Source organism: Xyrauchen texanus, chromosome 10 (assembly GCF_025860055.1).
Source record: "Xyrauchen texanus isolate HMW12.3.18 chromosome 10, RBS_HiC_50CHRs, whole genome shotgun sequence".
NCBI lineage: Eukaryota > Metazoa > Chordata > Actinopteri > Cypriniformes > Catostomidae > Xyrauchen > Xyrauchen texanus.
The window spans coordinates 7,277,794-7,290,754 of NC_068285.1; the positions used below are offsets into that span (position 1 = coordinate 7,277,794).

General features: G+C 40.9%; 1 protein-coding gene and 1 pseudogene across 1 annotated transcript in view; one reads left to right on the forward strand and one right to left on the reverse strand.

Moving 5' to 3' along the window:
* The window catches only part of LOC127650380 (NACHT, LRR and PYD domains-containing protein 3-like), a 1,539,373-nt gene that overhangs the window by 940,968 nt on the left and 585,444 nt on the right, over positions 1-12,961 (reverse strand). The gene's annotated exons all lie outside the window — the stretch shown is intronic.
* Positions 1-12,961, forward strand: part of LOC127650389 (NACHT, LRR and PYD domains-containing protein 12-like) — a 201,273-nt pseudogene that overhangs the window by 47,500 nt on the left and 140,812 nt on the right.

Sequence of the window (12,961 nt, forward strand, 5' to 3'; positions counted from 1 at the left end):
GGAGATCTTTTTGTAGTGAAATAGGGAAAAACACTCCAATTGAAGAGGTATGGAGTATGATTAAAAAGATGAAGGGTATACGAAAGGAGTTTGAATATCCAGTTTTAAAGATGAGAGAAGAATTAGCTGTAACGGATGAAGAAAAGGCAACAATGTTTCAAAAGGCATTTGTAAAGGTGAACTGCTCTAAAAATTTGTCAGATGAGAGTAGGAGAGTAAGGGAAGAGACTCTTAAAAACACCCGCTGTTAAAGGATAGAAGGGAGGCTATGGACAATTTGATTGATGTTCCTTTTGAAATGAATGAATTAAAGAGAACATTAAGTAGAATGAATGAATCAGCAACTGGAGAAGATGGAGTAAGCTATAGTATGTTGAAACATTTGAGTGAAAATGCATTGGGTGTGGTTTTAGAATTTTTAAATAGAATTTGGATAGAAGGGATTTTGCCTAAAAACTGGAAAGAAGCGATGGTACTGCCTATAAAGAAACCAGGGAAGGATACAAGTGTTCCATTAAACTATAGGCCAATAGCTCTTACATCTCATCTATGTAAAGTAATGGAAAAAATGTTAACTGACAGATTAACGTATTATTTGGAAAAAGGGAAGAGTTTTACACCAAATCAGAGTGGATTTAGGGGGGTAGAGGAACAATGGATCCAGTATTATGTATAGAGTCTGACATAAGGAAAGCATTGATGAGTAAAGAAACAGTGGTGGCAGTCTTTTTGATATAGAGAAAGCTTATGATTTGTTATGGAAAGAAGGATTGCTGGTGAAATTGGGACAATTAGGAATAGGAGGGCGAATGTTTAATTGGATTAAAAATTTCCTTGTAGAAAGAAAGATTAAGGTGAGAGTGGGAGAATGCATATCAACTAATGGAGCATTAGAAAATGGAACTCCACAGGGAAGTGTTATTAGTCCATTGCTCTTTATAATCATGATCAATGATGTGTTCTCAGGGGTGGACAAAAGTATTTGCAGATCATTGTTTGTGGATGATGGAGCTCTATGGTATAGAGGTGCCAATATAAAGTTTATGGTCCAGAAAATGCAAAGGGCATTAAATGAGGTGGAGAAATGGTCATTTAAGTGGGGATTTAAGTTCTCAGTGGAAAAGACCCAGTCCATGTTCTTCACAAATAAAAGAATAGATAACGAATTTAAATTAAAACTGTACAATCAGACATTAGAAAGGGTAAATAAGGTAAGGTTTCTTGGAATATGGTTAGACAGCAGACTCACATGGAAGGGGCATATAGGAAAGATGGAAGAGAAATGTAAAATAGTTTTGAATATAATGCGGTGTGTGTCCGGTCAAGACTGGGGGATGGACCGATTGGCTTTAAAAACCATATACATAACACTAATTAGATCAGTGATGGATTATGGAAGTATTGTTTATGGATCTGCAGCTAAAACTCATTTAGCTAAATTAGATAAAATCCAGGCAAAAGCATTAAGGATTTGTTGTGGAGCATATCCATCATCTCCAGTTTCAGCATTACAGGTAGAAGTAGGTGAAATGCCTCTTCAAATAAGAAGACAACAGTTGATGGGGGTCTACTGGGCAAATCTTAAGGGACAGGACAAATCACATCCCACCTTAAAATTATTAGATCAGTGTTGGGAGTATGGGAAGAAAACAATTAATAGTTTTGGATGGGTGGTAGGGGATCTAGTAAAGGAGATGGGTATAAAGGATTTTAGAATTACACCAAGAGTGATCCTGCCGGCTGTTCCGTTGTGGATATTGCCTCAACCTCTAGTAGATTTGACATTACTGGAATGCAGACAAAAAGAAGGTCAGAGTGAACATGAGGTAATCCAAGTAAGGGAGTATTTGGGTAGAAGGTATGGACACATTATTCAAATATTTACAGATGCATCAAAGAATATAAGTAGCGGACAAGTAGGTATAGCATATGTTATACCAACATTGCAAATCTCAAAGAAGGTAAGGATATCAGATAGGCTATCAGTGTTCACGGGGAAATGATGGCAATTGTGATTGCTTTAAGATGGATTAATGAAACAGGAGTGAAGGATGTAGTAATATGTTCAGATTCCAGTGCAGCCCTCTCAAGTATCGATGCCCAACAGTCTGACACAAGACAAGATTTAGTAATGGAGATTCTCCATGAATTATATTTGTTGCAACAAATAAGGGTGAGGGTACAGTTTTTGTGGGTTCCTGCACATGTGGGTGTGAAAGGGAATGAGGTAGCAGATAAGCTGGCAAAACAAGCAGTACAGGATACAAAAGTTGAAATAGATATACCATATAGTAGATCAGAAATCAAAGCAATAGTTATAAAGGAAATGTATCAAAGATGGCAGCAGTATTGGGATACTGAAACTAAAGGTAGACATTTGCATGCAATACAGCCAAAAGTAGGGAAAGGAAGGCATTCTAGTACAAATAGAAGAGAGGAGAATATTTTATCAAGACTTAGACTGGGGCATACAGGGCTAAATAAGACAATGCATTTAATATCCAAGCATCCAACAGGGCTTTGTGAATTGTGTGGAGTTAGTGAAACAGTAGAACACGTAATTATGCATTGTGGAAGATATATAGAGGAGAGAGTAATTCTAGTAGAGGAGATAAGGAGAAATGGGGAACAAGATATTTCATTAAAAAATATTTTAAATCCGAAGATAGGAGGGAATGCAATAACAATATTGTTCAAGTTTCTGGAGTGTACAGGCCTAATAGATAGGATATAGGAGTGTGAGGGATGTATACGTGTATGTGTGTATGTGTGTGTGTGTGTGTGTGTATATATATATATATATATATATATATTTTATTAAAAATGTTTTCCCCTCTCCCCCATCCCTCTGGTGTAGGAAGGGTTACGAGCGAAAGCTAGAGGAGCTGAACACGCAGCGCTGGCTGAAGCAATGACTCTTGTTGGGCTGGAGGATGGGGGGAGGGGAGGTAGTGGTTAGAGTCTCTGGTTCATGATCACAGAAGGTGGCAGTAATGCACGAGTTTTGTTGCGATCTGCCATAAAAAACGAGGAAGAAGAAGAAGTCTAGAGGGTCTGTTTTGTTCCTGTTTTTTTTTTTTTTTTATATATATATATCTATAACTATAACTAGATTTTTTTTTATTTAGTAAATAAAAGCCTATATATTTGGAAATATATTTTCTGACTCCTCATGCCTGCCAGCTTGGTCCCTCACACCGCATAAATGATGAGAGAATTATCATGTTTGGTCTGATAACAACACGTGTAAGTTGGTTTGTAATAAAGAGTCACATTTTAAGTATAATATTGTTGTAATATGGAGCAGGGTTTGCAGCTGTTGAAAATAGTCTCATCATGAATCTTAAATGTAAACTAGCCATACATGTTGCTTATCTTCTCATTTATAATGATATATATATGGGGTCATTTAAATTAGAGTCCTGGCAGCTCTACAACTATAACTGAAAGAAGAGTCATCAGAGGTTTTCATGGTAAATAAAAGGTAGGAGACACATTTGGATGACATAATTTATATTTATATAGCATCATTTTAACATATCCAACGACATTCAAAATGATCTCGTCATTTACTCACCCTCATGCCATCCCAGATGTGTGTGACTTTCTTCTGCTGAACACAAATGAAGATGTTTAGAAGAATATTTCAGCTCTGTGGGTCCTCTCAATGCAAGTGAATGGTGACCAGAATTATGAAAGTACAAAAAATCCTTGAACATGAGTTGGGGACATTAGTTAAATGCTACTTTATGCCCTTCACATCAGCACCCAAAGAAGCTGACACTTTTTCTTTATTTTTGTGATGTCATACAGTAAATGGTGTTGCATCTTTATGGTGGCAATGTCTGGCCAAGTTGAAATTATCTTTTGAATGAATAGTTTAATTTATAAATACAAACTGTTTCTGGTATTTTTATTACAGTATTAGTTCAGAGAGTTTTCTGCATATATTTCTGCAGTCTGTTAAAATGCATCTTAAATTGTTTATTTAGATTTACTTAGTCACTGCTTGTTTTTGTTTATCGTCATGATTTTGTTACTATTTTTGTATTTGAGAATGTATTGTGTTTCTATGCGAGCATGAATGTCTGAGATTGTAAATTTGTAAATGACAATAAAAACCTTCGACATTCAGCAGTTGTCTGTTATTTCTTCAGGTCATTTTATTTTAAAGTTAATTGAAAGTAAATGAACAGAACTAATAGCACTTACAATTGAGCTGAATGAGCTTAAATTGCATAGTTGTGTAAACGGACTCTTAGGGTTAAAAAACCTTAAATATATTAGCTGGTGTTTCACAGTATTTTAAGAAACATTTTTGAAAGGAAGCTCATTCATTTGGTCATAGCAGCTTCATTTATTTTAGGTGAAGTTGCTTCAAATTTCTAGTTGTAGTATCTTCAGTAATGTAAGAACTGAATTACGCACGATAACTGGAATAGCACTTTATTGTCCAGGCTTACAGAGCCTACATGTGACAGGAATTCTTTTCTCATAACAAAGTCTTACTCTCCTCCAGGACCCCACATGATCCGGAAGGTCCACTGCACCTCTTGTGGTGTGGGGAGGAACTGCTGTTAACTATAACCTAAATCTCAGGATACCACACTAGTGGAATTTGCTTAAAAAGTGGGATGCAGAAATGATGCACAATATTTTTTCAGTGTCTCCAACAAAACCTGCTGTATCAAACCCTCTGAATATTCTCACTCTGAAACTTATTCATGAAAACATATTTTATATCAACTCTAATTAAAAATCTAAACTTATTGTTCAAGAAATTGACAAAAACCTAAACCGTAATCAAACTGAATTTGACCTGCACATCAAACTTCAGCGCTATTCGGTCTTAAACAGAACTACCAAATTTGCAAATGACTTATCAATTAAACAATTAAAGAAAGAATGATTCTGTCTAATTATAGACTAAATGTCCATGATCTAGAGATAGAGCGAGGAAGACATCACAGATCCTTGTTACTGAGAGAGCAGAGGATATGGAGACAGTGTGATACAAACCAAATAGAAGATGAGAAACACTTCCTGTTTATCTACCCATAGTTTGAATCATTCATTCCATAAACTGTCTGATACAGAGAAACTCACACGTGTACTTGGAGAAGATCACAACACAACCACACTAGTGCTAAACATGTGTCTGCCATTCACAATACACGAAATAGTTCAGTCATTTTGTATCTTCTTTCCCCCTATGTAATATTTATTAGTATTTACATGTTTTACTCTTATTAGTTATTGTATTATTGCATCTTTTACATTTTATTTTTATATTTATTTAATTATTTGTTTGTTTATTTAAAACTATATAAACAACTTTGTAATGCTTTGGCAATACTGTTATAAAACTGTCATGCCAATAAAACTGAACTGAAATTAAGAGAGAAACTGAGACAGATCACATTTGAGATTATCTGTTCTTTCAAATAAATCATATACAATTTTTGTTCTATAGTCTATAAAGTATTTAACACAATTATATCAAATGTAACTGTAATCAAATTACAAAAAAATTGTAATGCATAATATTACTTTTTTCAAAGAAAAGGTAATTTAATTACAGTAATTAATTACTTAATAATGCATTACACACAACACTGATATAGAATACCAAAAATTACAGCCCAAATACTTTCCAATTGCAACTCTGTTAGTCATAATTCTATACATTATTCTACAGTATTACATCATAGTGAATTATACACACACACACACATGTTTGTCTACCTATCATTATGAGGACTTTCCATAGACATAATAATTTTATACTGTACAAACTTTATATTCTATCCCCTAAACCCAACACAACCCCTAAACCCAACACAACCCCTAAACCTAACACAACCCCTAAACCCAACACAACCCCTAAACCCAACACAACCCCTAAACCTAACACAACCCCTAAACCCAACACAACCCCTAAACCTAACACAACCCCTAAACCCAACACATCCCCTAAACTCAACACAACCCCTAAACCCAACACATCCCCTAAACCCATCACAACCCCTAAACCCAACACATCCCCTAAACCCAACACAACCACTAAACCTAACACAATCCCTAAACCCAACACAACCCCTAAACCCAACACATCCCCTAAACCCAACACATCCCCTAAACCCAACACAACCCCTAAACTCAACACATCCCCTAAACCCAACACAACCCCTAAACTCAACACATCCCCTAAACCCATCACAACCCCTAAACCCAACACATCCCCTAAACCCAACACATCCCCTAAACCCAACACAACCCCTAAACCTAACACATCCCCTAAACCCAACACATCCCCTAAACCCAACACATCCCCTAAACCCAACACATCCCCTAAACCCAACACATCCCCTAAACCCAACACAACCCCTAAACCCAACACATCCCCTAAACCCAACACAACCCCTAAACTCAACACATCCCCTAAACCTAACACAACCCCTAAACCCAACACAACCCCTAAACTCAACACATCCCCTAAACCCAACACAACCCCTAAACTCAACACATCTCCTAAACCCAACACAACCCCTAAACCCAACACATCCCCTAAACCCAACACATCCCCTAAACCCAACACAACCCCTAAACCCAACGTAACCCCTAAACCCAACACAACCCCTAAACTCAACACATCCCCTAAACCCAACACAACCCCTAAACCTAACACAACCCCTAAACCCAACACATCCCCTAAACCCAACACAACCCCTAAACTCAACACAACCCCTAAACCCAACGCAACCCCTAAACCCAACACAACCCCTAAATCCAACCCTTACAGAAAACTTTCTGCATTTTTACATTTTAAATAAAACATTGTATAGTATGTTTTATAAGTGATTTAAATTATGGGGACACTAGAAATACACCATATTTATAGAATAATACCCTTGAAATTACCAGTTTACCGCTTAAAAATTTTTCCTCATAAACCACATAAACACAAACACACACACACACACACACACGTGTTAGGCTTTTATTTGTGCGTGTAATATTGAAACTACATCAATAAGATTTATGGTTGGTGCTTCATCATCAGGATTTTTGCTGCTTTATTTTGTTCTAACCAGCAGATGAAACTTTTTTGACACTCTGGAAGCTTTTAATCTTTTCCCTACTTCATTTCCCATCTCTAGTCTGCTGTCCTAAAATGAACATGTTCAGTGAAAATTTCCACATAATATATTATACTGCAGTTAAAGACAAAAACAGAAATTATTTTCATGAACGTTGTTTAAAGCAGAAGTGTGTAATTATTTTTATGTTAAAATACTTTCTCCTATCCGAGCTTATTGTGCAGAGAAAACTATAAGTAATCCATCTGTAGGAAACACATTTGCACTTCTCTTTGCCACTGAAAAAATGCTTTTTGTTTTGTGCGACCCGTCCAGCTCCACACAACAACGATGTTGGCTCGACCAATAGCGTGACTTTAGGGCGGGACTATCAGTTTGTTTGATCAATGGTAGAGGAGAGTGTTTGAAAAACACAGTTTGTAAACAAGTTTATTTTTTTAATTCAGTTTAGACACTAGTGGTGCAGAAATGACACACTTTAGCTGAAGTTTCTTACCTGAATGTAAATGTAAATGTAATAGTAAATTTAGTGATTCATCAGCTGTTCAGATATCCTCAAGTGTTGCGTTGTAAATTCAAGACACACCGCAGTCAGAGATCCAGTCACAAAGACTTGATTGCAGTTTTGTTGAGATCTTTGTGTCTAACACTGAAATTACTGAGAAATAATGTGATTGAGATACAGAAGAGATCCATGTGTGTAAGAGAAAATGATTTAATATGAATGTTGTGGAGATATTCACCTGTTTACTCAATTCAATCTAGTTCATCATAGTGTGATGTAGTTATTCATGATTTAAAATCATTGGGTGTTTTAATAAATAACTGAAAACTGTATCTGAATCAAACAGGAAACACTTGACTTTATTTTATGACACATTCAGCATCTGTTATTCCTCACAAACCTTCAACTGTGACAGTATTTTATGAGTCAAATAAATGACACACAGATACACATCAGTACTGTCACAGTTGAAGGTTTGTCGGAATAGCCGGTGCTGAATTTACACATCTCACACATTATCACTGCACATTTATAAGCTTTAAAGGGATAATTCAGCATTTACACACCATCATGTTGAAACAAACCCATTTAACTTAAAAACAAAATGAGATGTTTGGCCTCAGTCACTGAATATTTTCCCCATTAATGAAAGTGAATGTTGAATAAGGTTGTTTGTGTTCCACTGAAGAAAGTCATATGGTTTTAGAACAACATGAGGGTGAAAAAAATATGACAGATTTGTCATTTTGGCTCAAATATCCCTTTAAGAGCATGAAACACCTGCTGCACCTTTAAATGTTGTTTGTCTCTTTCAGACTCCTCCTCCTCAGGTGTCAGGTGAAAGTGAAACAGGATTTAAAGGATCCATTTTGTGACGCAGGAAATTACACGACGAGAGAAACAGGGAAAAAGTTTGACAGTTTTTGCTCCACTGAAATCAATAAATTAATTGTGAAGTATTTTGTAGGTGATATTCTAGTCAGTAAAGAGGAAGTGAACATCAACAGTTCTTGACAGGTGAGTACTGAACTGCTGCTAAACAAACAGCAAATATGCTGGTGTTTAACATGTCATAAAAGCTGACAGTCTGCAATTGAACCTCATTGATTCATTTCTAATGGAATATTCTAGAGTACAAATAAAAACAAATATGTGTCAGTATTGAACAAATAAACACGTCACAAATATAGATGATGTCCCGTTTGTTGACAGGTGTTCAGTGGACTGTTCAGATGATGTCATGAACTCCACAAAGGATCTCAGTGGACAGACAGACACAGGGAAGGTCAAGAGGTCAGAGGATTTCAATGGTTTAATAAAATACACTGATAGATATTTCTGATATGCTGCACAACACTACAGTATAAAAACACTGAGGAGAAATGAGAACAGACTGGATTATCTCAAGTATAAACATGTGAAAACAGCTTTAGGGTAAAGTGAGATCTACAGTCAGATGACAGTGAGACCGGTTTGATTCAGTCACAGACAGAACTGGAAAAACCTGCACAGTCAGTCGTATGTAGGAGGTCAAACTCAAATGTGTTTCTCTGTACATTTGTAGACGTCTCTGTACACAAACACAGAATTTCCTTCAGATGAATGCATAACAAACCATCAAACTAAAATGTACATTATTTAGGATTGGGGTCAAAGGTCATTTGTGTGTATGTTTCTCCTGTAAAAGTACATTTTATCATTTAATTTAGTATTTAAGAAAGCAGCACATTGCATTGTATAGTGTACATCAATTCTGTGCATTTATTGGCATCTAAATTTGAACCTCTTAAGTCGTAGCTGAAAGTCTTTTCAGCTTTTGTGGCATTCAGATCAGATCTGCTGTGTAATGCCATGTGCTCAAATATATCTTCATCAAATAAGCAGAAGTGAAATTGCATGAAGCCTCCACATCTGGTAACAAGTTCAACAAGCCACGTGAGAAGATGCACAGATTGACGGTCTCAGACAATGAGGCAACTGAGATTCATCCTCCATCCTCCACCACCCTGAATGAGGCAAGTCACCATGAGGACTTGGAGCGCATTGGGAATTGGTCATTCCCAGGAAATATCCCGTCTATACCCAGGAAAGAAAAATCACAAATTAGATCTTTTTAAATGGAGAGCAAACTGAGATTTTCCTGAAATCTCAAAAATATGTTTTTCCTCTAGAGATTCAGAAGAGATATCAACAATGTCTTTGTGACAGGGTGGCGGGCGGGACCGGGTTGTAATTTTACATACCCGGCCCCTTATCAAGCTCATCAAGCCTCCGAGAGGGAAAAAGGCTGACTGCGGACGGTGGTGCAAGAGAGAGAGAGGGAGTGTTTACGGGCAGCTGCCCCGTGTGTGTTTGTGTGTGTGTCTTTTTATTTAATTAAATGTTGTTTATATTGTTATGCCAGTTCTGGCCTCCTCCTTTCCCTCAATACCTTTACACTGGTTACGAAATCCGGGAAGGAGGAGGGATGCGCCATAGTGGAGTTCTCGCTGCTACCATCCACCCCACGGGAGTGGCCGCAGCCGGCGGACAGAGGAGCCCGAAAGTTGAAAGTTGACGAACGGCCACCGACCGCGAGGGGCTCCTAACCGACCACCTGGAGCAGTCAGGGCCACTGCCAGGTGCGGAGGAGACCCCTACCAGCCGCTGAAACACAGCGGGGTCTGAGACCGTGAGCGGGGAGGGGCTCAATGCCAACCTCCTGGTGTGGGACAACCGCTGCCAGGGGCAGTGGTGACCCCTTCTGTTCCCCGAGAACGTGGTAGGGTGTTCCGTCCGAGGGCGTCCCCCTGTGGCTTCTAAACGTCAGGCAACTCCGCCTCAACCTGGGACCAACTCTCACCCCCAGCATCAAGCACTCCACAGCAAGCACACGCCCCCGTCTCTCGGACATCCAAGAGGACCCGGAAGGCTCATAAGTGTTCCTGAGATGGAAGACCCAGGGAACGAGATGTTAGCTCTGGAGCTGGTAAGCTGACCAGTCCCCGGTGGAGGGCCGGGAGGAGAATTCTCCTTTACCTTTATTTATTTTCCCACCCACATTCTCAATAAAAGAGCTATTTCCTCATTCCCTGGGTCATCTGGCCCACAAATGCCATTCTCATGGCAACCCATGTGTGGACCCCTCGCCTCCGGACCCACGACTGCTTTCCCCCGGCCGGCCAGTTCTGACGAGTCCAGAGGACGCTTACACGGGACCTCCTCCTCAGTCACTAACCCGCCCCCTGCCGGGTGTATGGAGCGAGGTAAGTGCTTTGAGTCAATTCAAAGCACCAAAGCCTCGGGACGTGCTTTTTTCTCCTGATGAAAGACTACATGCTACACCCCGTCGCAAAGCCCCGCCAGGTACATCAAAAACAGTGCCCTTCATGCGGAGTGCCCTTCGTGCGGAGCTTGGATGCATAGCTTTCTCTTCCCAACCTGTCACGTTGGTTGGCCAGGACCATCCGACTCAGCTACGCGATTCAGTTCGCCAGGCCCCCGCCCCCTTTCGGCATTATCTGCTTCACCTCGGTGCATGGCAAAAACACCAGCACCCTACGTGCGAAGATCACGACCCTTTTACTCAAAGACACGATAGAGCCTGCCCTTTCAGCCGAGATGAAGAAGGGTTTCTACAGCCCTTACTTCATCGTACCCATAAAAGATAGTGGCTTGTGTCCGATCCTGGACCTGCGAGTTCTCAACCGGGCCTTGCACAAACTCCCGTTGAAGATGCTCACGCAGAAACACATTCTAATATGTGTCTGGCATCAGGATTGGTTTGCAGGGGTAGACCTGAAGGATGTGTACTTCCACGTCTCTATCTTGCCTCGACATCAATCCTTCCTACGGCTCGAACATTCGACAGCCAGGCATATCAGTACAAGGTCCTCCCCATCGGCCTGTCCCTGTATCCTCGCATCTTTACGAAGGTCGCAGAGGCAGCCCTTGCCCCGCTTCTTCCCATCCGCATACTCAACTACCTCGATGACTGGCTCATTCTAGCTCACTCTCGAGAGTTACTGTGTTCCAAAGGGACCAGGTGATCAGGCACCTCAGCTGTCTAGCGCTTCAGGTCAACTGGGAAAAGAGAAAGCTCACCCCGGTTCAGAGCATCTCTTTTCTCAGCATTTCACAATGACAGTGCGCCTCACCAACAAGCATGCGCATCGGTGCTGAAAGGCCTCACCCTGTTCAAACTAGGCACAGCAGTTCCTCTAAAAAATTCCATAGGCTCGTGGGACATATGGCATCCTCCGCGGTGGTCGCGCCACTGGGGTTGATACATTTGAGACTGCTTCAGCACTGGCTTCAGACTCGAGTCCCGAGATGGGCATGGCGCCACGGCACATACCGTTTGTTCACCCCCCCCCTCCTGCCGCCAGACTTTCAACCCCTGGACAGACCTCTGTTTTCTGACATAACAGGTGTCTCGATGCATTGTGGTAAACACAACGCCTCCAAACAGGGTTGGGGCACTGTGTGCAATGGGCATGCAGCTGCCGGCTCCTGGATGGGGCTCCAGCCTGGTTGGCTGATCAACTACCTAGAGTTGCTGGCTGTATTTCTTGCCCTGCGGAGGTTTCTCATGCTACTTCGGGGCAAACACGTCTTGATCCGCTCAGAGAGCACCACCACGATAGCATACATAAATTTCCAAGGCGGCGTGCACTCTCGTCGCATGTCGCAACTCGCCTGCCATCTCCTCCTTTGGAGTATGTGGCCACTCATATCCCGGGCTGCCTCAACACGGCAACGGAAGTTCTGCAAAGCATAGTTAGACCTGTTCGCTTCCCAAGAGACCTCCCACTGCCCGCTCTGGTATTTCCAAACAGAGGATCCCCTCGGGACAGACGTGCTGGCACATAGCTGGCCCCGGGGACCAAGCAAGTACACATTTTTCCCAGTGAGCCTACTTGCATGGGTGCTGTACAAGGTCAGGGAGGATGGGGAACAAGTTGCTCTAGTGGCCCCTTATTGGCCCACACTGACTGGGTTCTCGGATATCATGCTCCTCATGACGATCTGAAGACCCGCAGAGATGCGCAGTCGGGTCAGTCATCTCATTTCTGCAGGACAGGCTGGAGGGGAGGCTCTCCCCCTCCACCTTGAAGGTTTATATAGCTATATCGGCTCACAACGACGGAGTGGACGGTAAGTTCTTAGGGAATGACCTGATCATCAGGTTCCTTAGAGGCGCCCAGAGACTGAACCCTCCCAGGCTATGCATGTTCCCCTCATGGGATCTCTCCATGGTCCTTTCAGGCCTCCAGAGACCCACCTTCGAGCTCAGAATTCTCTCCTTGAAGACGGCCATCCTGATTGCACTCGCTAACATTAAGAGGGTTGGGGACCTGCAAGCGTTCTCTGTCAG